Raw genomic sequence first — 21952 nt, 5'->3', positions numbered from 1 at the left:
TCTTTCATTTATTCTTTTCCTACCCCCCAAAACCCCCACGTTGCATCTCCACTTCCTCATATCAAAGAGATCATATGATAGTTGTCTTTCTCCGATTGACTTATTTTGCTAAGCATAATGTCCTCTAGTTCCATCCACGTCGTCGCAAATGGCAAGATTTCATTTCTTTTGATGGCTGCATAGTATTCCATCGTATATCTGTACCACTTCTTCTTTATCCATTCATCTGTTGATGGACATCTAGGTTCTTTCCATAGTTCAGCTATTGTGGACATTGCTGCTATAAACATTCGGGTGCATGTGCCCCTTCGGAGCACCATGTTTGTTTCTTTAGGATATATACCCAGTAGTGCAATCGCTGGGTCATAGGGTAGCTCTATTTTCAGTATTTTGAGGAACCTCCACACTGTTTTCCACAGTGGTTGCACCAGCTTGCATTCCCACCAACAGTGTAGGAGGGTTCCCCTCTCTCTGCATCCTCGCCAGCATCTGTCATTTCTTGACTTGTTAATTTTAGCCATTCTAACTGGTGTGAGGTGGTATCTCATTGTGGTTTTGATTTGTATTTCCCTGATGCTGAGTATGTGGAACACTTTTTCATGTGTCTGTTTGCCATCTGGATGTCTTCTTTGCAGAAATGCCTGTTCATGTCCTCTGTCCATTTCTTGATTGGATTATTTGTTCTTTGGGTGTTGAGCTTGATAAGCTATTTATAGATTTTGGACACTATCCCTTTATCTGATATGTCATTTGCAAATATCTTCTCCCATTCTGTCAGTTGTCTTTTGGTTCTGTTGACTGTTTCCTTTGCTGTGCAAAAGGTTTTGATCTTGATGAATCCCAATAGTTTATTTTTGCCCTTGCTTCCCTTTCCTTTGGCAATGTTCCTAGGAAAAATTTGCTGCAGCTGAGGTCAAAGATGTTGCTGCCTGTGTTCTCCTCAAGGATTTTGATGGATTCCTGTCTCACTTTGAGGTTCTTCATCCATCTGAGTCTGTTTTCGTGTGTGGTGTAAGGAAATGGTCCAGTTTCATTTTTCTGCGTGTGGCTGTCCAATTTTCCCAACACCATTTGTTGAAGAGGCTGTCTTTTTCCATTGGACATTCTTTCCTGCTTTGTCGGAGATTAGTTGACCATAGAGTTGAGGGTCTATTTCTGGGCTCTCTCTTCTGATCCATTGATCTATGTGTCTGTTTTGTACCAGTACCATACCGTCTTGATGATGACAGCTTTGTAATAGAGCTTGAAGTCTGGAATTGTGATGCCACCAACTTTGGCTTTCTTTTTCAATATTCCTCTGGCTATTCAGGGTCTTTTCTGGTTCCATATAAATTTTAGGATTATTTGTTCCATTTCTTTGAAAAAAAATGGATGGGATTTTGATTGGGATTGCATTAAATGTGTGGATTGCTTTAGGTAGCATGGACATTTTCAAAATATTTGTTCTTCCAATCCTGGAACATGGAACATTTTTCCATTTCTTTGTGTCTTCCTCCATTTCTTTCATGAGTACTTTGTAGTTTTCTGAGTATAGATTCCTTGTCTCTTTGGTTAGGTTTATTCCTAGGTATCTTATGGTTTTGGGTACAATTGTAAATGGGATTGACTCCTTAATTTCTCTTTCTTCTGTCTTGTTGTTGGTGTATAGAAATGCAACTGATTTCTGTGCATTGATTTTTATATTCTGACACTTTACTGAATTCCTGTACAAGTTCTAGCAGATTTGGAGTGGAGTCTTTTGGGTTTTCCACTTATAGTATCATATCATCTGCAAAGAGTGAGAGTTTGACTCCTTCTTTGCCAATTTGGCTGCCTTTAACTTCTTTTTGTTGTCTGATTCCTGAGGCTAGGACTTCTAGTACTATGTTGAATAACAGTGATGATATTGGACATCCCTGCCATGTTCCTGACCTTAGTGGAAAAGCTCTCAGTTTTTCTCCATTGAGAATGATATTTACGGTGGGTTTTTCATAGATGGCTTTGATAATATTGAGGTATGTGCCCTCTATCCCTACACTTTGAAGAGTTTTAATCAGGAAGGGATGCTGCACTTTGTCAAATGCTTTTTCAGCATCTATTGAGAGTATCATATGATTCTTGTTCTTTCTTTTATTGTATCACATTGATTGATTTGTGGATGTTGAACCAACCCTTCAGACCAGGAATAAATCCCACTTGGTCGTGGTGAACAATCCTTTTAATATACTGTTGGATCTTAGTGACTAGTATTTTGGTGAGAATTTTCACATCTGTGTTGATCAAGAATATTGGTCTATAATTCTCTTTTTTGATGGGATCCTTGTCTGGTTTTGGGATCAAGGTGATGCTGGCCTCATAAAATGAGTTTGGAAGTTTTCCTTCCATTTCTATTTTTTGTGCCATGGATCATGATAAGGTAACCCTGAGTTGAGAGCTCACTCCTTGGCTCCATCTCTGTAGCCAGCTTCCCCACTCTAATACCTGTGAGCTCTGCAACACTCAGACAGCCCCGATCCTTCTGTGATCCCACAGGACCTGAGGCCATGCTGTCCCCATGTGAGCTTCACCCTGGCTTAGCCTCTGGAGCGATGTCCTTCAGTGGAGTAGACTTTTAAAAGTTCTGATTTTGTGCTCCATTGCTCTGCTGCTTTCCGGTAGCCGGCCCCTCCCCCCATGGTCTATATTCCCATCACTTTGGATTCACTTCTCCGCAGGTCCTACCTTTCAGATAGTGGTTGATTTTCTGTTTCTAGAATTGCTGCTCTTCTTCTCTTTGATCTACTGTTAGATTTGTAGGTGTTCAGAATGGTTGGATAAGCTATCTAGGGGATCCCCTGGTATCTGATGTCATCACAGCCTCCTACTTCTCTGCCATCTTGACTCCTCCCCTCTACAAGTATTTTTATATGTATCCATTTTTATGCAATAGCTGAGAATTTCTTTTGCTCTGCATCTCCACCAGCATTTGGTGTTCTCACTGTTTTGGATTCTAACCACTCATAAAGATGTAGAGTGGTATAATGTTGTTTTAATTCATACTTCTCTGATGATAAATGATGTGGAGCATTTTTTTAAAAAATTTTTAAAGATTTTATTTATTTATTTGGCAGACAGAGATCACAAGTAGGCAGAGAGGCAGGCAGAGGGAGAGGAGGAAGGAGGCTCCCCGCTGAGCAGAGAGCCACATGCTGGGCTCGATCCCAGGACCCCGGGCCATGACCTGAGCTGAAGGCAGAGACTTTAAGCCACTGAGCCACCCAGGTGCCCCTGAATTAATTTTTTTTTAAGTATCATATCTTCAAGAGAACGTGAAAACAAGCCATAGACTCAGAGAAAGTATATGCATGAGCTTTGCTTGAATTGTTCATGCAAACCGTTCACACAAACTGTTCACTAAATATTAAAGGTTTAATATTTTAGGTTTAAGTTTAATATTCAGTGAAGGTTTAGGTTTAATATTCAGTGAACAGTTTGTGTGGAAGTAAGTGTCATGGGGAGGGTCAGGGTCATGGTCAGATTCAGGGCCATAGTTTCACAGTGAGTTGTATAAGGGTTAGGGTTAGAGTTAGCATGATTCAGGGAAGTAAGGGTCAGGGTGAGAATGAGTCTTGTATCTGTTTCAAGGTCACAGTGATGATCAGAGTCAAGAAGAGTGTGAACATGAGGTTTCAGTCACATTCAGGGGATGTCTGGGACAAGTATCAGGGTCTTGATGAGGATCAGTATCTGACTAATGTTAGGATAAAAGTAAGGGTAAGGGCTGCTGTTGAGTTTAGGGAGGGTGAATCTGAGTGTCAGGGTCAGAGTAAGCATTAAGTAAAGGTCAAGATAAATATGAGATTCATCTTTAGAGTGAGGTTTGTGTCAGAGTAAGAGTGATGGTCACAGTCAGGATCAGATTGATTGTCAGCATCATAGGAAAAGTATGTAGTATCAGTTTAGTGTCACATTGAGGGTAAGAATCCAAGTCAGTGTTTGTGTGAGAATCAGGGCCAGAGTCATGTTAAACATCAGGAACACAGTCATAGTCAGTATTGGGTGTAGGTCAGGGTCATATTCTGTGTAAACTTAAAGGTCAGAGTCAGGATAGGAGTTAAAGTGAGAGTCATTTGACATAATTAGGTCTGCATCATGTTTGGTGTCTGGGTCAAGGTCAGTCAAAAGCTATCCTAGTAAGACAGAAAAATTAAAGGGACCCCTTGAAAAACTGTTTTTCTTTTTACTCCTTTTCCTGCTTCTAATTCTTGCTAGGAACTAACCCCATCTTACACATGCCTTATAGAACAGATATTGTATGTACTCCTTGTAAAGGTCAAGTACTTAATGATTTCTTTGGAATCTTCCAGCATAATAGATAACATCTAAGGCATGACTGGGTGTGGTCATCATGAATGTTTTCCAAGAGCACTGACCTATCAAGACCCCTGCCTCCAGGACATAAATGACTTATGGGGAATACCTAAACACTGACCTTTTTCCCTAGATTACTAAAAATATATATGCACCAAACCACCATCCTCATTAAAATCTCCAGACCCCAAGCAAAGATAAGACTTACTCTTCTTTCATTTCTAAGTCTTCTGGACATATGTGTCCATATCTACACTTCCTATATACCTTTAATAAACTCTGCTTTCACTTCTTTTCAGTTTGCATTTGATTTCTATCCTGTACAAGGCCAATGACCCTTTTGGCTGGTCCTAATGACCCCCGCTCTGAGTCCTCAGATGCAGCCAGCCTGCATCACTAGGGTCAGTTTCAGCATGAGGGTAACCAAGTCAAATTTAGGGTCAGGGTGAGTGTGAAGATGAGGGTTAAGGTGAGGGTCAATGTATAATTCAAGGTCAGGATAGTTGTCAAGTTCAGGGTCAGCCTCAGAGTGAGGGTCATATCAAGGGTTAGGTAAGGTTGAAGGCAGGTTGAGGACTAGAGTCAGGGTAAGTGTGAGAGTATCAGGCTTATGGTAAAAGTAAAAACTAATTTACGAAGAAATGGAGGGAACTACAGGGTATTATGCTAAGTGAAATAAGTCAATCAGAGAAAGACAATTATCATATGATCTCAGTGATATGAGGAATTTGAGAAACAAGACAGGATCATAGGGAAAGGGAGGGGAAAATGAAACAAGATGAAACCAGAGAGGGAGACAAACCATAAGAGACTCTTAATCTGGGGAAACAAACTGAGGGTTGTTGGAGGGGAGTGGGGTGGGAGGGATGGGGTGGCTGCATGATGGACATTGGAGGGTATATTTACTATGGGGAGTGCTGTGAATTGTGTAAAACTGAGGAATCACAGACCTGTACCCCTGAAACAAATAATATGTTATATGTTAAAATAAAAATAAAAATGTAAGCCTGCCTTGGGATGCCTGGGTGGTTCAGTCAGTTAAGTGGTTTTCTTGGGCTTGGATCATGATCCCAGGGTCCTGGGATCGAAAGCCACATGGGGATCCCTACTCAGTGGGGAGACTGCTTCTCCCTCTGCTGCTGCACCCACTGCTTGTGTCCCTCTCTATATATATCTGGCAAATAAATAAAATCTTAAAAAAAAAGATATTTTGTGACTAGCAGCTCACAAGAGGAAGGAGCATGGAATGTCACACAGAGCAACATGGGGAAGCACTGGGGTTAGTCAGGAAACAGAGTGAAGGCAAATCATAGCTTTATTATGGTTTTCATGGAAAGGCATGGGTCAGAAAGGGTAAGCAAGCTAAGCATTGGCTAGTTTGAAATATTTCAGTGGGTTCTGAGGCATAAGGGCTGTCTCAGGTTATCTGATACCTGGCCCTGGGATGATTAAGGCAGAGGAATACCCGCCAAGAATCTAAGATCCCTTAGAAAACTCGGTGAAGAGCTTTACTACAAAGTTGTGATCACCAAGACAGCATGGTACTGGCATAAAAACAGACACATAAACCAGTGGAACAGAGTAGAAAGCCAGATATGGCCAAATAATCTTCAACAAAGCAGGAAAAAATATCCAGTGGAAAAAAGACAGTCTCTTCAATAAATGGTGCTGAAAAAATTGGACAGCTATGTGTAGAAGAATGAAACTCAACCATTCTCTTACACCACACACAAAGATAAACTCGAAATGGATAAAAGACCTCAACGTGTGGCAGGAATCCATCAGAATCCTAGAGGAGAACATAGGTAGTAACCTCTTTAACATCAGCCACAGCAACTCCTTTAAGATATGTCTCCAAAGGCAAAGGAAACAAAAACAAAAATGAATTTTTGGGACTTCATCAAGATCAAAAGCTTCTGCACAGCAAAGGAAACAGTCAACAAAACAAAGAGACAACCCACGGAATGGGAGAAGATATTCGCAAATGACAATACTGACAAAGGGTTGATATACAGGATCTATAAAGAACTCCTCAAACTCAACACATACAAAACAGATAATCATGGGGTGCCTGGGTGGCTCTGTGGGTTAAGCCTCTGCCTTTGGCTCAGGTCATGATCTCAGGGTCCTGGGATCGAGTCCCACATCAGGCTCTCTGCTCCACAGGGAGCCTGCTTCCTCCTCTCTCTCTCTCTCTCTCTCTGCCTGCCTCTCTGCCTACTTGTGAGCTCTGTCTGTCAAATAAATAAATAAAATCTTTAAAAAAAAAACACAGATAATCATGTCAAAAAATGGGCAGAAGACATAAACAGACACTTCTCCAATGAAGATATACAAATGACTAACAGACAAGTGAAAATGGTTCATCATCACTAGCCATCGGGGAGATTCAAATCAAAACCACATCAAGATACCACCTGACACCAGTTAGAATAGCCAAAATTAACAAGACAGTAAACAACGTGTGTTGGAGAGGATGTGGAGAAAGGGGAACCCTCTTACATTGTTGGTAGGAATGCAAGTTGGTGTAGCCACTTTGGAAAACAGTGTGGCAATTCCTTAAGAAATTAAAAATAGAACTTCCCTATGACCCTGCAATTGCACTACTGGGTATTTACCCCAAAGATACAGATGTAGTGAAAAGAAGGACCATCTGTACCCCAATGTTCATAGCAGCAATGGCCACAGTCGCCAAACTGTGGAAAGAATCAAGAAGCCCTTCAACAGATGAATGGATAAGGAAGATGTTGTCCATATACACTATGGAGTATTAAGCCTCCATCAGAAAGGATGAATACCCAATTTTTGTATCAACATGGGTGGGACTGGAAGGGATTATGCTGAGTGAAACAAGTCAAGCAGAGAGAGTCCATTATCATATGGTTTCACTTATTTTTGGAGCATAAGAAATAACACGGAAGGACATGGGGAGATGGAGAGGAGAAGGCAGTTGGGAGAAATTGGAGGGGGAGACAAACCAAGAGAGACTATGGACTCTGAAAAACAATCTGAGGATTTTGGAGGGGCAGGTGGTGGGAGGTTGGGTGAGCCTGGTGGTGGGTACTATGGAGGGCATGTACTGCATGGAGCAGTGGGTGTGGTGCATAAACAATGAATTCCGGAACACTGAAAATAAATTTAAAAAATAAATAAAAACTTAAAAAAAAAAGAAAGGAAGAGAAAACCGGGTGAAGGAGGTAGTTGGGAGGTATGGACTTTGGATTGGTAGGTTGCATATCAAAGGCATGCTACAAGGGAAGTCATTTGCTATCTATAGGAGTTAGCTAGCCCAGGAAAGGACAGTCTCTCTCAGGTCTGCAAAACTCCAATTCAAAGTATCATAAAGTACAGAAAATTGTAAAACATGATTAATACAAAGTGTTAGGGATGGCAAGAATTAGGTTCAGGGCCAGGTTCTTATGGTAATATTCAGATTGAAGGTCATGGTGAGAGTAAAGGTCAGAGTACGTGTAGCACCAGGGCAAAAGTCAGGTTCAGAATAAGGTTCAAATAATCAGGGTCAGCATAGGTAAGGATAGAAGCCACATGTAAGTCAGGTTCAGGGTAGGATTCAGAGTCAGAGTCAAAGTCCCAGCCAGGGTAAAGGTCATGGTGAGTATAAAATTGGGAGTAAAAGTCAGGGTTAAAATCAAGGTGAGGGTAGATCAAGGACAAGTTAAGTAGGAAGAGGATAATCAGACTCAGAGATCAGAGTAAGAGTCAGGGTCAGGGTGATGCTCAAGGTCCTGGTCTGGTGAAAGTCACCTTGAAGTTTAAAGGTGAAGACAAGAATCAGATAGTACTTAGGTGAGGACCAAGTTTAAGATCCAGCATGATTGTTATGGTCAGAATCAAGGTGGAGTGATAATAAAGGTCAGGATGATAGTCGTTGTCAGGGTCAGTGTGAGGTACAGTTTTAAGATCAGGGTGAAGATGAAAATTAGAATCAATGTCAGGATGAGCTTCAGGATCAGAATCAGGGTGATGGTCACAATAAAGGTCAGCATTTCATAATGGTAAGGGTATGGAAGAGTATAGGGGGACAGAGTGAGTGTCAAGTAAAGTTCAGGGTAAGGAGGAGGGTCAGAAGCAGGATCAGGGTCCGATTCTGATATATTGTCATTGTAAGGGTCAGTGTGAGAGTCAGTGTCAGAGTCATGGTCAATGTGAGGGATTCCTATATAAGCATGGATGAGAATGTGAGTCGGTAGCAGAGTGAGCACTGGGGTCCAATCATGGTGAGTAACAGTGTCAGAGATACGGTCATTGTCATAGTCAGTGGATTCTGGGTGAAATGAGTGTCAGAATTGAATTAGGGGAAGTGTCAGGTCAAGGTCAGATTCATGATAAGGGTCAGAATCGTGTCAGGGTGAGAGTGAGGGTGAAGGTTGGGTTTAAAGTATGAATAAAATGAAGCTAAAATTCATAGTTAGGATCAGAGTCAGGGTAATGGTCAACATGAATTGCCATATCTTGGTGAGGATGAGGTTAATGATCAGGGTCAGAGTTATATTCATGGACATAGTGAAAATCAGGGTCATTTGTGTGTCAAGGTGAGGTTTTAGTTAAGTTAACAGATTATGTGAAGTTCAGAGTGTAAGATTAAGTATGAGGGTGATGATCACATTAGAGTCAGGTTCAGGAACATGGTAAGGTTTATAAACAGTTATTTCTAGAGTAAGGATCAAGGTATGATTCAGAGTATGATGTCAGGTTCACTGTCAGGAGGAAGGTCAGAATCAGGTAAGTTTAAGGGTGAAGATCAGTGTCAAGCTCAGGGTGAAGGCCAAAACAAATTGCTGGATCATGTTCAAAGTAAGGGTCATGCTCAAGGTAAGGTTGAGAGTCACTGTGAGGATCAGAATGGTAGTTGGTGTCAGAGTGAAGATGAGAAGTCAGGAATATGAGGCAAATATTCAGAGTCATGCTCAGGATGAGAGTCAGGGTCAGTTTCAGCATAAGAATCACGGTGCAGTGCCAGCCAGGTCTGGGTGAGGAAGGATGAATGTCAGGATCAGTCTGATGGTCTGGTTCAGGTCCAGCATGAGTTTCAGATTCAAGACTCTTTCATGGACATCATGAAGGTATGTGTAAGGGTCATAATAGAGTCAGGGTGAGAGCAGGGTCAGGGAGGTCATGGTCAAGTCAGGGTAAGTGGAGTATGAACATCAGAGTCAGGGTCAAGGAAGGGTCAAGTGAGGTTAGATTCAGGGACAGGGTAGAGCGTCAAATTGAATGCTAGCGTAGGGATAGCTTCAAAATCAGAATACAGATGAAATTGAAAGTAAAGGTGAAAGTGAGGGTCAGGGTAAACATGACCAGAGCTTCTAAATGAGAATTAGGATCAGAGTCAGGGTGAGTGTCATGATCAGACATAATGTAAGAGTGAGCATCAGAGTAAGGTTTGGGTGTAGAATAGAGGTAGTGTCAGAATGAGAGTCAGAGTCAAGGTGACAGTGAGTATATACCTCAGGGTTAGAATCATGGTCATGATCAATATCTAGATCAAACTAAGGGTCATGGTGATGGTCATGGTGATGAAAAATGTGATGGTCAAGGTGAGTATGAGCATACAATAAGGGTAAGAGAGACATAGAGGTTCAGTGTCAGTGTGAAATTCAGGGACAGGGTGAAGGTTACAATAGGATCAGCATCAGAGTATGATAAGGATCATAAGAAAGTCACAAGCCCAGTCAACATTAGGTTGAATATCAAGTCAATGTTATAGAGGTGCCTGGGTGGCTCAGTCATTAGGCACCTGCTCAGGTTAGGCATTCGGCTTGAGTTGTGATCCCGGGGTCCTGGGATTGAGCCCTGCATCAGGCTCCCTACTCAGCTGGAAGCGTGCTTCACCCTCTCCCACTTCCCCTGCTTGTGTTCCGTCTTTCACTGTGTCTCTGCCAAATAAATAAATAAAAATAAAAACTTCAAGTCAATGTTATAGTCACAGTGAGTTTGAGGAAGCAGTTCAGGGTCAAGGTGAGGGTCAGAGTCATGCAGTGTATGAAGTGAGGGTCAGAATCTAAGTCACACACAGGGTCAGGCATGAGTCAAAGTAAGGTTTAGGGTCATGTGATTATGTGTGTCAGAGTAAAAGTCTACTTCAGAGTTAGTGCCTGGTCAGAATACCAATCTAGAGTCAGAGTAATCAGAATCAGGGTCAATATTAGTTTCTGGTCAAAGACTAAACTCAGTTTAAATTTTGAGGGATGGGGAGTATAGAGTCATTGTTGGGATCACATCAGGGTCAAAGTCAGTTGAAAGTCATAGGCACGGAGAGTGGGAAGATGAGGTTCAAGGACAGAGTGAGGGTTAGATTCAGAGTTCAATTCAGGGTCAGAATCAAGATGGTCAGGTTGAGTACGAGTTTCAGAGTAATGATCAGCCTGGGGATCAGTGTTAGGGGGAGTGTGAAGGTCTCAGTGTAAATCTGAATATCAGTATTGGCTTAGATTTAGGTTGAAGGTGGAATAAAAGTCAAGTATATGGTGAAATTGAAGAAAATGGATCAGGTGTACAGTGAAGTTGAAGATGAGGGTCTGAGACAGCTAAGCCTGAGGGTCAAAGTCAGTGTTTGGGTGAGGGTCGGTTTAAACATGATTCTTGGTGATAGGATCAGAGAGAGGATGAATGTCATGGTCAGGATTAATGAGTATAGGGATATAGTGGGGTTGAGTCTATTTCATGTTCATAGTCAGGGTCTTGGTGAGAGGCAGGTTCAAGTAAGGGAAAGGATCAGGTCAAGGGACAGGGTCAGTGTCTGGGTGAAAGTCAACATCAGGAAAGTTTGATAGTTAAGGTCCGTGTCAGGGTCTTGGTGGTAATAGTGTCAGGATCAGCTTCAGGATCAAAATCAACACATCAGTGTCAGGTTGATGATCAGGGTCAGGTGAAGGTCAAGTTAAGTGTTGAGTTCAGAATCAAAGTCGGCCTGAATGCCAGAGCCTTATTAAGGGTCTGTGAAGGTCATGGTCATGGTCACAGGGTCAGCAACATATTGAGAGTTTAGAGTCATGTCATGGTTAGGGTAAGGTCATCATGAAGTTCAATTTCAGGGTACGTATTGCAGGGTAAGGATAAAAACAAGATCCAAGTTGAGAGTCAGGGTCAGAATCAGGGTGAAAATTAGGGTCAGGTAATTTCAGGGCTTATTTAGGCATCAGGATCAATGTGAGGGCAGGGTCCTGGGATCAAGAACAACATCCAACTCTCTGCTATATGGGGAGCCTGCTTCTCCCTCTCCCTCTGCCTGCTCTGCCTCCTTGTGCATGCTTTCTGTCTCTCAAATAAATAAAGTCCTGGGGCGCCTGGGTGGCTCAGTTGGTTAAAGCCTCTGCCTTTGGCTCAGGTCATGGTCCCAGGGTCCTGGTATCGATCCCCACATAGGGCTCTCTGCTCAGCAGGGAGCCTGCTTCCTACTCTCTCTCTCTGCCTGCCTCTCTGCCTACTTGTGATCTCTATCTGTCAAATAAATAAATAAAATCTTTTAAAAATAAATAAACAAATAAATAAATAAGGTCCGGAAAAAAAAGAAAAAATTAAATGAGAGAGGTTAGCATGAGGATCAGGGATATTTGGGAGAGTAAGGGTGTCTTTCATGGTCAGGACCAAGGTCAAGTACGACTTGGAGTCAGGGTCAGGGTGAGGTTAAGTGTGAAGTTAAAGTTCAAAGCCATCCCCTGGGTCAGGTGATATTAAAGGTGGGGTTAAATTTCAGGCAGCCCCAGGATCAAGGTCAATGTTAGGGTTAGGATAAAAGCAGGGTTATTGCCGTAAAATTTCATTCTTCTGTTTATAATCTTACTTCCACCATTAATTCATGTAATGCTGTCAAAGCAAAAGAAACATTATTTTTCTTATTAATTTTGTTTCATTTTTCTGCAGGAATAGTAATGGATTTGGGATACTCATTGGCCCAGTAATCTTAATTGTATTATTATGCACCATCAGATCCTGATGATTCACAGCTCTGAAAAGTCATTCCAAATTTTATGCCTTAAATTTACAACCAGATGCTAAGGTGATAGGAATGTAAGGACATGCAATGCAGTTTTAACAGGTTTCTGTCCTTAAAAAATAAAAAAAGGATTTGCAACTTCTAAATTTCAAGCTTATGGAATGACTGGAATAGAATTTAAATGTTGAATTACCCATTCCACCACAGCATACCTGATAATTGACCATCATCCTTTGAGCATTTGAGAAATGGCTAGCTAGCAACCCCCGCAATTAGAGAGTTTATTTATGGAAAATTTATCATCATTAATTGAGCCAAAATGGCTTCTGACCATTATTTTCATCTTCATACAGCAACAGAGTAAATCTAATACTTTTTTCATATGGCTCCTCAGTATCTCTCCTCCACTGATGCACAGTAGTGCAGGTCTTTCTGCAAAGGTGATGATGGTATGACCACTGTCCCAACCCCAACTGATCAGGCCCTGGATCCCATTAACAGGCTGAAATTTCCTGAGTGGGAAGGCCCTGGCCTCCACCTGGACCACCAACATCACCTCAGAGGTGCTCACCACCTGATTCCCAGGACGCCTTCAACTCCCTTGATGGGTCCTGACATCCTTACACCCTAAGTTTGGAAGGATGGCTGCGGGTACTGGGCTTGTTCCCTTTGGACCCTGTGATGTTGGAAGGACAATGTTAGGGTTCAAAGCTGACAGCATAGAAAGAATTCTTGAGACAACTTTGGTGCAAAAAAGGTGATTTTATAAAAGCACAGGGACAGGACCCGTGGTCAGAAAGAACTGCAATGGGGTCAGAAGTGGCCCATTATATGCTTTCAAGTTGGGAGGGGTTTGGGGATAGCACAAGTCTATAAGGAATTTTGGAAGCAAGGTTTCCAGGACCTTGAGGGAGCTAGCTAATGTTGGGGGAAAGTCATTTATTACCAGCTAATAAAACCTCAGTCATGACACCCTTCAGATGCATATTGGTGGGCCATATGCTTGGAGGAAGACTGCCAACATGTATCTTCAGGGATTTAGAGAGAAATTTCTAAAGGAATTTTATATGTTAATGTGGACTTATAGGATGGGGGAAGGAGGGGATAGGGCTAGAATTGCCTTTTGCCCTTCTCAAAGTGTCAACATCGAGGCAGTTGAATGCCTAGGGGAATGCCACTCTCTCTGTTTTAAGGACTTGTCAATGGGCTGTAGGTAGTAAGGAAATATCATAATTTTTCTTCTGCCTTTGTTTCCCACATCACCTGAACTAGACTAATGAGGCCCCCAAACCAAATCCAAAGTCGGAGGTAAGAGTGCACAGATCTGAAGGGAAGATTTGCTAGAGATTGGAATGAGAAAACAACCCCTCTCACCACCAAATCTTTCTGGCTGAAGAGAAAACAGGAAATGACAGGGAGTGCTCCTTGCTCTCCTCCTGCCAGCCCAGCAGCAAAGGCTTTGGCCAGCCTCTGATTTGTGTGCCCAACCCCCTAGACTGGCTTTTCCTGCCTCTTCCCACCTCTATCCCTCCTCCCCTGCTCACTGGTGCTGGGCACCTCTGAGGCTCTTCACAATGAAGAGGTTTACAGGGTTTAGAGGCTGAAGAGAAAAGAAGTCTAAGCCAGGGAACAATGCGAAATGGTTGGGGCCTCAGAGGCAGGAAGGAATCTCTGCTTCTCAAACCTGAGAGCTGAGGCTGAGGATTTAGAGCCAAAGGTTTTCCTACCTGAAAAATAAGGGATGTATTGAATGGTTCCCAAGATCCTTTCCAACTCTAAATCACAACAATGCTGCAGGGAGGTATTCTGTAATATTAGAGCCATGAGTTCCTAGAACTTTGTTCAAGCTGGGGCTAAGGGCAAGGAATTGGAAAATTGAGGTCAGTGGGCTCTTGATTCCACCTAGCATAGGGTGAACAAGACTGGAAGTCTTCAACAACTTTCTTCTAGACAAGAATTCCACATGGCCACAATTTCTAGAAAGCTTTTTTATTTCCTTTCCTTCTTTTTTTTTAATGACTCCTCCCTGCAGCACTTTCTCTTTAGTCCCTGCCTTTCTGGCCTCTCCTTTAGACTATTTTAATACTGCCCAGTGGCTACTTAAGGCTGCTAACCTCTGCTCTAAAAAAATTAAACACCCGAGAGTATATCTAGGAAGCAGAGCTAAAGGAAAAGGAACCAGCTGCCTCCACAAGTCAGGGACCAGCAACTGAAAAAGAACAGAAGAGCCAGGAAGACCAGCAAACCAATTTGGTCTTTATTGAGGTGTCAGGGTAGAATAACACCATGAAGGAGCAGAGCCCGAGCACTTGAAGAACACAGAGGCAGGATTTAAGGGTTTCTTAGAGATGCAGGCCTGGGTATTCGGGCTAGGAGAAAGGCAGTGAGTGATTTAGGTGCTCAAAAGGACTTCAAGAATGCCCTATACTTGGTCAGAAAAGGGGCAGACAGAGTTCTTAGCTCTTGCTCAAGTTCCTGTAGAGCCCTCTCCTGCTCTTGCTGCTCCCCTGCCATCTGCTTCCTGTAATAGTTGATGTAGAAGTTCACCCAGTCATCCACCATAGTCACCATGGCTTCTTCAGGTATAGGAGGATTAGGGAAGACCTGCAGAGTGAGGGGAAAGCAAGGGAGAATGTAGTCACCAGTGTGATTCAGAAATAACTCACAAACTCCAACATCCTCCTTTCTCTGATTTCCATCAACTGCACCATTGCTCTCCCAGCTCTAAATTATTCTCCCTTCTCTCCCCTCACCCATCTGCCAAGAGTCTCTGCCTGTCCTTTGAGACAGTGCCTGGGCTTACCTGCTGATTCAGCAGAACATTAAATTCCTTCATTCCTGTAGAAATGAGATCCTTATTGGCCTGAAGAAGAGCCATCTGCCTAAGTTAGAGAAAGATAGAATTTAAGTATCATTTTTCCTCATTGTTGGGTATTTCCCCCCAATTCCCTCATTCCCCTTAAAGATCTCTGGTGCCTTGCAGGACCCCCTCTCCAACACCTTTCAAATCATGCCCTGCTCTGAGATCACATTTCTCCCAGGCTGGCTCACCTGCAGGTCCACCAGTGCTATGTATGTCTCACCCACACTTTCCAGAGTATGTAGGCATACTTAACTAAATGTAGGCAAGGAGTCAAGTATCTGCCTAAGAGGGAAACGCCCTGCATCTAGGTCCTGAAGGAGGGTGATAAGTCAACCAGGGGATGAGACGGAGGGAGACGTTTCCCTGAAGTTAAAAGATAGAAAGGCCAAGAAAGACAGATAAGTGGGGAGGCCCAGAAAACCAAACCCAGGACAGATCCTTGCCATCTACCCCACATCGCAGTACCCGCGCTCCAAAACTAAAATTCAGGCCAACAAAACTAATATTAACTGACTGCCTATTACATGGCAGACACTTCTTTTCATTCTAACTCCAGTATACTTAACATTCAGTGTTATATTAGTTTCAGGTGTACAATGTAGGGATTCCACAATCCCATATGTCACCCTGTGCTCATCATTCCAAGTGCATAATCCCCATCACCTGTTTCACCCACCCCCTACCCACTTTCCCTCTGGTAACCATCAGTTTGTTCTCAATAGTCAAGAGTCTGTTTGTTGGCTGGCCTCTCTCCCTCTCTTCTCTGTCTCTGTCTCCCTTTCCCATGCTTGTTTGTTTTCTTTCCTAAATTCCTCATATGAGTGAGAGCATATAGTATCTTTCTCTGACTGACTTATTTGCTTCATTCCACTTATATTCTCTAGCTCCATCCATGTCGCAAATGGCAAGATTTCATTCTCTTTTATGGCTGAATAATATTCCATTATATAAATATAAATATAAATATAAATATAAATATAAATATATATATATATTTCCATGGCAATTATTCTCCAATTCATAGATGATATATTATAGCAGCTACATTAATCATGTGTGTCAGGCACTGTTTCAAGTATGTATTAAGGTATTTATCCTTATAAAAAAATTCTATTGGGCAGAGACTAATTGAAGCCACATTTTGTGACTGAGACACTTGTAGGATGTGGAAAACTGGACTCTACCAGACTGTGCCCCATAAGAAAGGAGACACATTTGGGATGCCTAGATGGTTTAGTTGGTTGAGTGTCCAGCTCTTGGCTTCAGGTCATGTTCTCAGGGTTGTGAGATGAGTCCCCCATTGGGCTTCATACTCAGCAGGAAATCTGCTTAAGATTCTCTCCTTCTCAGTTGAGGGAAATTGGAGGGAGAGATGAACCATGAGAGACTATGGACTCTGAAAAACAATCTGAGGGTTTTGAAGGGGCAGGGGGTGGGAAGTTGGGCCAGCCTGGTGGTGGGTATTGTGGAGGGCACGTATTGCACGGAGTCCTGGGTGTGTTGCATAAACAATGAATTCTAGTACACTGAAAAGTAATTTAAAAAATTTAAAAATTTTTAAAACTGCATGGAGCACTGGGTGTGGTGCAACAACAATGAATACTGTTATGCTGAAAATAAATTTAAAAAAATGTTTAAACAAAAAAAAAGAAAAGAAAAAAAAAGATTCTCTCCCTCTGCCCCTCCCCCCACTCTCACTCACTCTTTCTTTCTCTAAAATAAATAAATAAATTTAAAAAAAAAAGAATAGAAACACATTTTTCTTGTTCTCTACCATATCATCAGGTATTTAAATAAGCAGAAATACTTTTTTCTTTTTAAATATTTTCCTAATATCCATTTTTAGTAGATGTTTTTCAAATTTTGAAATCACTAAATGCTAATTGAAGTAAGTGTTTTGAAACAATTGTTTCAAAACAGTACAAAAATGTACACTGAAAAAGTTGGTCATTTTTGTTTCCTCCTCCAACAAAGTAGCCAGTATTAAAGATATATTTATTTCCTGCCACATCTTTCTCCATTGAAAAACCAACATTCATAGGTACCTACATACTTATACAGGCTTTGTTGATTTTCTTTTTTGTTTATAACATGTTCTTAATTAACATACAACAAAATTGATTTCCCTTTGTGTACATTCCTGAATTTTATTACATAGATTCATATAACCACTACCACAATTATGACATAGAATATTTCTATCACCCCTAAAACTCCTCTATGCTACCCCTTGTAATGACCCCCACTCCCATACCTAAACCTTGCCAACCACTGGTCTCTTCCCTATCACAACAATTTAGTGTTTTTGAGGATGTCCTATAATGGAATTATACAGTATATAAATTTGAGAGTGGTTTCTTTCACTGAGAATAATGCCCTTAAAGTTCATGCAAGTTGTTGCAAGTAGCAGTAAGTTGTTCTTTTTCATTGCTGAGTATACATCACATGCATACACTACAGTTTGTTTATTCACCCCCTGAAGGACATCTGGATTATTTGCAGTTTGGGGCAAGCATGAATAGAGCTTCTATAAATATTTGTGTACAGACTTTTGCATTAATATGTTTTCATTTATCGAGGGTAGAAAATATTTGTTACCACTAGGAGAAAAAATTGTAATACAACCTAACAAGGAACATGTATACAGAATTTATGACAAACCCTTATAGATAATAAGACAATCTAGTCTTCTAAATTGCTGAAAGACTAATATAGACATTTCAAAAAGAAGATATACAAATAGCCAATAAGCATATGCAAAGACATTCAACATTATTACTTTTCAGGGAAATACAGATTAGAGCTACAGGGTGATACCACTACATGACCACTACAATGACTAAAATTTTAAAAAGACAGATTAAATGTTGATGAGTATATGGGATGAATAGAATTATGATACAGTGCTAGTGAGACTGTAAAAGTGGGACTTCCAACCACTTTGGAAAACAACCTGGCAATTTTTTTATAAAGTTCAAAATGCACTTACCACATGACTCATCAATTTTGCTCTTAGGTAGAGTCCTTGAGAAATGAACATACATGTCTACAAAAATACTTGCATGCAAATACAAATGTTCACATTATTATTCATAATAATTAAAAAATGGGAAAAACCCAAATGTCCAATAACCACTGAATAGATATACAGATTGTGGTATATTCACTCAATTATATACTACTCAGCAGTAAAAAGGAACAGTCTAATGGTATTCATGACAACATGGATGAATCTCAGAATAATTAGGAAGAGCGAAAGAAGACAGACATACAATTAAAAGGAAGAAACAGAGAAATAAAAAAGACATGAAGTAGTGAGGTAGGGGGACTGAAACAGGTGAAGGGAATTAAGAGTACATTTATCCTGATGAGCACTGAGTAATATACGGAATTATTGAGTCACTATTTTGTACAGCTGAAACTTAATATAACATAGTATGTTAACTACACCGAAATTGAATTTTTTTAAAAAAGAAGCCAGACATGAAATACTATATACAATATAATTCTATATCTATGAAATTCTTGAATAGGCAAAAATAATCTATAGTGACAGCAGATCCAAACACGAGTGGAGATTAAAATGCAAAGCTGCCCAAGGGAAATTTTTTGGACAACAGAAATAGATATATCCTGATTATGACAAGCAGTTTCATGCACTGTTAGCAGGAGTGTAAATTGGTAAAGTTTTTTAGAAGGATAATTTGGCAGTACTTGTTCAAATTAAAATATATATATATGCTTCAACCCAATGATTCTGCTTTGAACTCTAAAGAATTATTCATATTCAATGCACAGAAAGGCCTGTACAAGGAATTTGCCATAATAATAATGAAAAGGCAGAAAAACTCAAACACTCATTAATATGGGAAGTCATTAAAGAAATAATGGCACATTCATACTGTTGCATGACATGCAGTTATTAAAATAAATGAGGTAGATATTTATGTACTGATATGAAAAGATATTGAAGATACTGTTAAAAAGGGATGCCTGAGTGGCTCAGTTAAGCACCTGCCTTTGACTCAGGTCATGATCCCAGTGTCCTGGGATCAAGCCCCACATTGGGCTCCTTGCTCAGTAGCGAACCTTTTTCTCCCTCTGCCTGCTGCTCCCCCTGCTTATGCGCTCTTTCTCACTCTCTCTCTCTCTGACAAATACATTTTAAAAAATCTTTAAGATAATGTTAACTGAACCATAGTTAGAGCAGACTACCCTGTAGGAGTAGGGATTAAACATAAAACACTCTCTCTCTCTCTCTCTTTCTCTGGGTATCTGTGTGTCTAGAATAGTAAACAATGTTCACTTCTGGGGACTGACTTATATTTGTTGGGAAATGGAAAAAGGAATAAATGTCAAGGGAGAACTTGATCTTATCTATCTATATTATTGATTGAATTATTTCACAGAAAGAATGCACCCTTCTATTATTTTTATAATTCTTGCAAAGAATACAAAATTTAAAAGGTAGAAAGAAGATTGTGTTGTCCTAAAATCATTAGCCACAAATTTGAATCCTGCCTCAATGCCTAGAAGAACTAGGCCTAGCATCTGTTCACTAAATATTTGTTGAATGAATAAATAAATGAATGCTTTTGCCACTTTTCAGCTCTGTGACCTTGGTGAAGTCACTTCACATACATAAGTTTCAGTTTCCTTGTTTGCAAAGAAGGGAAAAAATAATAACTATTTACAAGGGCTATTGAGAAAATAAATTCATTCATTCCACAAATTGATATTTGGAACCTACCTTGCACCAGGAACTGGAACAGGGCACTAGGAATATATTCAGTGCCAAAGACAAAATTCCTGTCTTCCCGGAGTTTATGTTCTAGTGCGAGGAATAAGAGGATGAATGGTAAGGGCAACATCTGAGAGATAGGGCAAGATCCAATCTACAGAGCTTTCTGGGCCATGACAAGAAGTTTGTGTTTCATTTCCAAGTGTGAGGAAAAACCTCCTTCCACAAAAGTAATAGGAAGGCACTGAAGTTTAAACAGAGGATCTTTAAACTTCATGGAGAGTGGACTGTAAGGGGACAGGAGTGGAAGTGTGGGGATCAATGAGGGTAAAGTCAAGGAGACAAGCAGCTTGGAATATTCTGTCCAGTGTTTGGTATACTGTTGAATGCAGACTACCAAGAGGTTTCACGGGGATAGGAAAAGGGGAATCTCTTTGTCAAGCCATTGATCTGGACACTTCTGAAAGAAGTGGATGATGAGTCCTTGTCCTCACAGTTCAGTTGGAAAGACAGGACATAGGTACCGAATAAAAGCAAATATAAACTGGCTCCAGAAAGCATATGCTAAGGGCTAAATAAGTGCTACAGTGAACAAGAGCTGCCATGGTCTCTGAGCAGGAGAAACCAATGTGGATAATTAGTGGTGGGCAGTAAAGCTGAGAGGTTCAGAATTAGTGTGATAATATATACCAATTTGCCCAGAACAGCTCCAGACTGTTTCCCCAATGTAACAGTTAAAAGTGCCTCCTCTAGAGAACACAGGTAGCATCCTCTTCGACCTCAGCCACAGCAACTTCTTCTTAGAAACATCACTAAAGGCAAGGGAATCAAGGGCAAAACTGAACTTGGGACTTCATCAAGATCAAAAGCTTTTGCACAGCAAAGGAAACAGTCAACAAAACCAAAAGACAACTGACAGAATGGGAGAATATATTCTCAAATGACATATCAGAGAAAGAGCTAGTATCCAAAACCTATAAAGAACTTCTCAAACTCAACACCAAAGAATAAATAATCCACTCAAGAAATGGGCAGAGGACGTGAACAGACATTTCTGCAAAGAAGACATCCAGATGGCCAACAGACACATGAAAAAGTGCTCCACATCACTTGGCATCAGGGAAATACAAATCAGGACCACAATGATACCACCGCACACCAGTCAGAATGGCTGAAATTAACAGTCAGGAAATAACAGATGTTGGCGAGGATGCAGAGAAAGGGGAACCCTCCTACACTGCTGGCGGGAATGCAAGCTGGTGCAGCCACTCTGGAAAACAGCATGAAGGTTCCTCAAAAAGTTAAAAATAGAGCTACCCTATGACCCAGTAATCACACTCCTGGGTATTTACCTTAAAGATACAAATGTAGTGATCCAAAGGGCACGTGCACCTGAATGTTTACAGCAGAATGTCTGCAATAGCCAAACTATGGAAAGAACCAAAATGTCCATCAACAGATGAATGGATAAAGAAGTGGTACATATATACAATGGAATACTATGCAGCCATCAAAAGAAATGAAATCTTGCCATTTGCAACAACGTGGATGGAACTAGAGGGTATTATGCTGAGGGAAATAAGTCAATCAGAGAAAGACAATTATCATATGATCTCTCTGATATGAGGAATTTGAGAGGTGGGGCGGGAGGTTGTGAGGGGTAGGGAAGGAAGAAATGAAACAAGATGGGATTGGGAGGGAGACAAACCATAACAGACTCTCAATCTCACAAAACAAACTGAGGGTTGCTGGGGGGTGGAGGGGTAGAGATAGGGTGGCTGGGTTATGGACACTGGGGAGGGTACGTGCTATGGTGAGTGCTGTGAAATGTGTAAGCCTGATGATTCACAGACCTGTACCCCTGGAGCAAATAATACATTACATGTTAATAAAAATAATTTTTTAAAAAGTGCCTCCTCTAATGAGATGCTCACAAATTCTGATCTGGATAATAACTTATATGGTGATGCTAGTCATGAGGGCCATTTGCCTCATATGGAGCAAAAAATCCCATATTTGAATACTTGACATTAACTCCAAATAATGGTCAACACTTAAAAAG

At 41.0% G+C, this 21952-nt stretch overlaps 1 long non-coding RNA gene across 1 annotated transcript; it reads right to left on the bottom strand.

Moving 5' to 3' along the window:
• Positions 1-14521: 14521 nt before the first annotated feature.
• Positions 14522-19978, bottom strand: LOC111162170. Its single transcript, XR_002641562.1, has 3 exons — positions 19900-19978; positions 15090-15168; positions 14522-14890 (listed from the first exon to the last, which is right to left on the bottom strand). It is a non-coding gene; the product is annotated as an uncharacterized LOC111162170 (long non-coding RNA).
• Between the last annotated feature and the right edge of the window lie 1974 nt (positions 19979-21952).

The sequence above is a fragment of the Enhydra lutris genome, unplaced genomic scaffold (genome assembly GCF_002288905.1).
Source record: "Enhydra lutris kenyoni isolate GAN:26980312 unplaced genomic scaffold, ASM228890v2 scaffoldscaffold90, whole genome shotgun sequence".
Lineage (NCBI taxonomy): Eukaryota > Metazoa > Chordata > Mammalia > Carnivora > Mustelidae > Enhydra > Enhydra lutris.
This window is presented reverse-complemented; position numbering and strand designations above follow the sequence as displayed.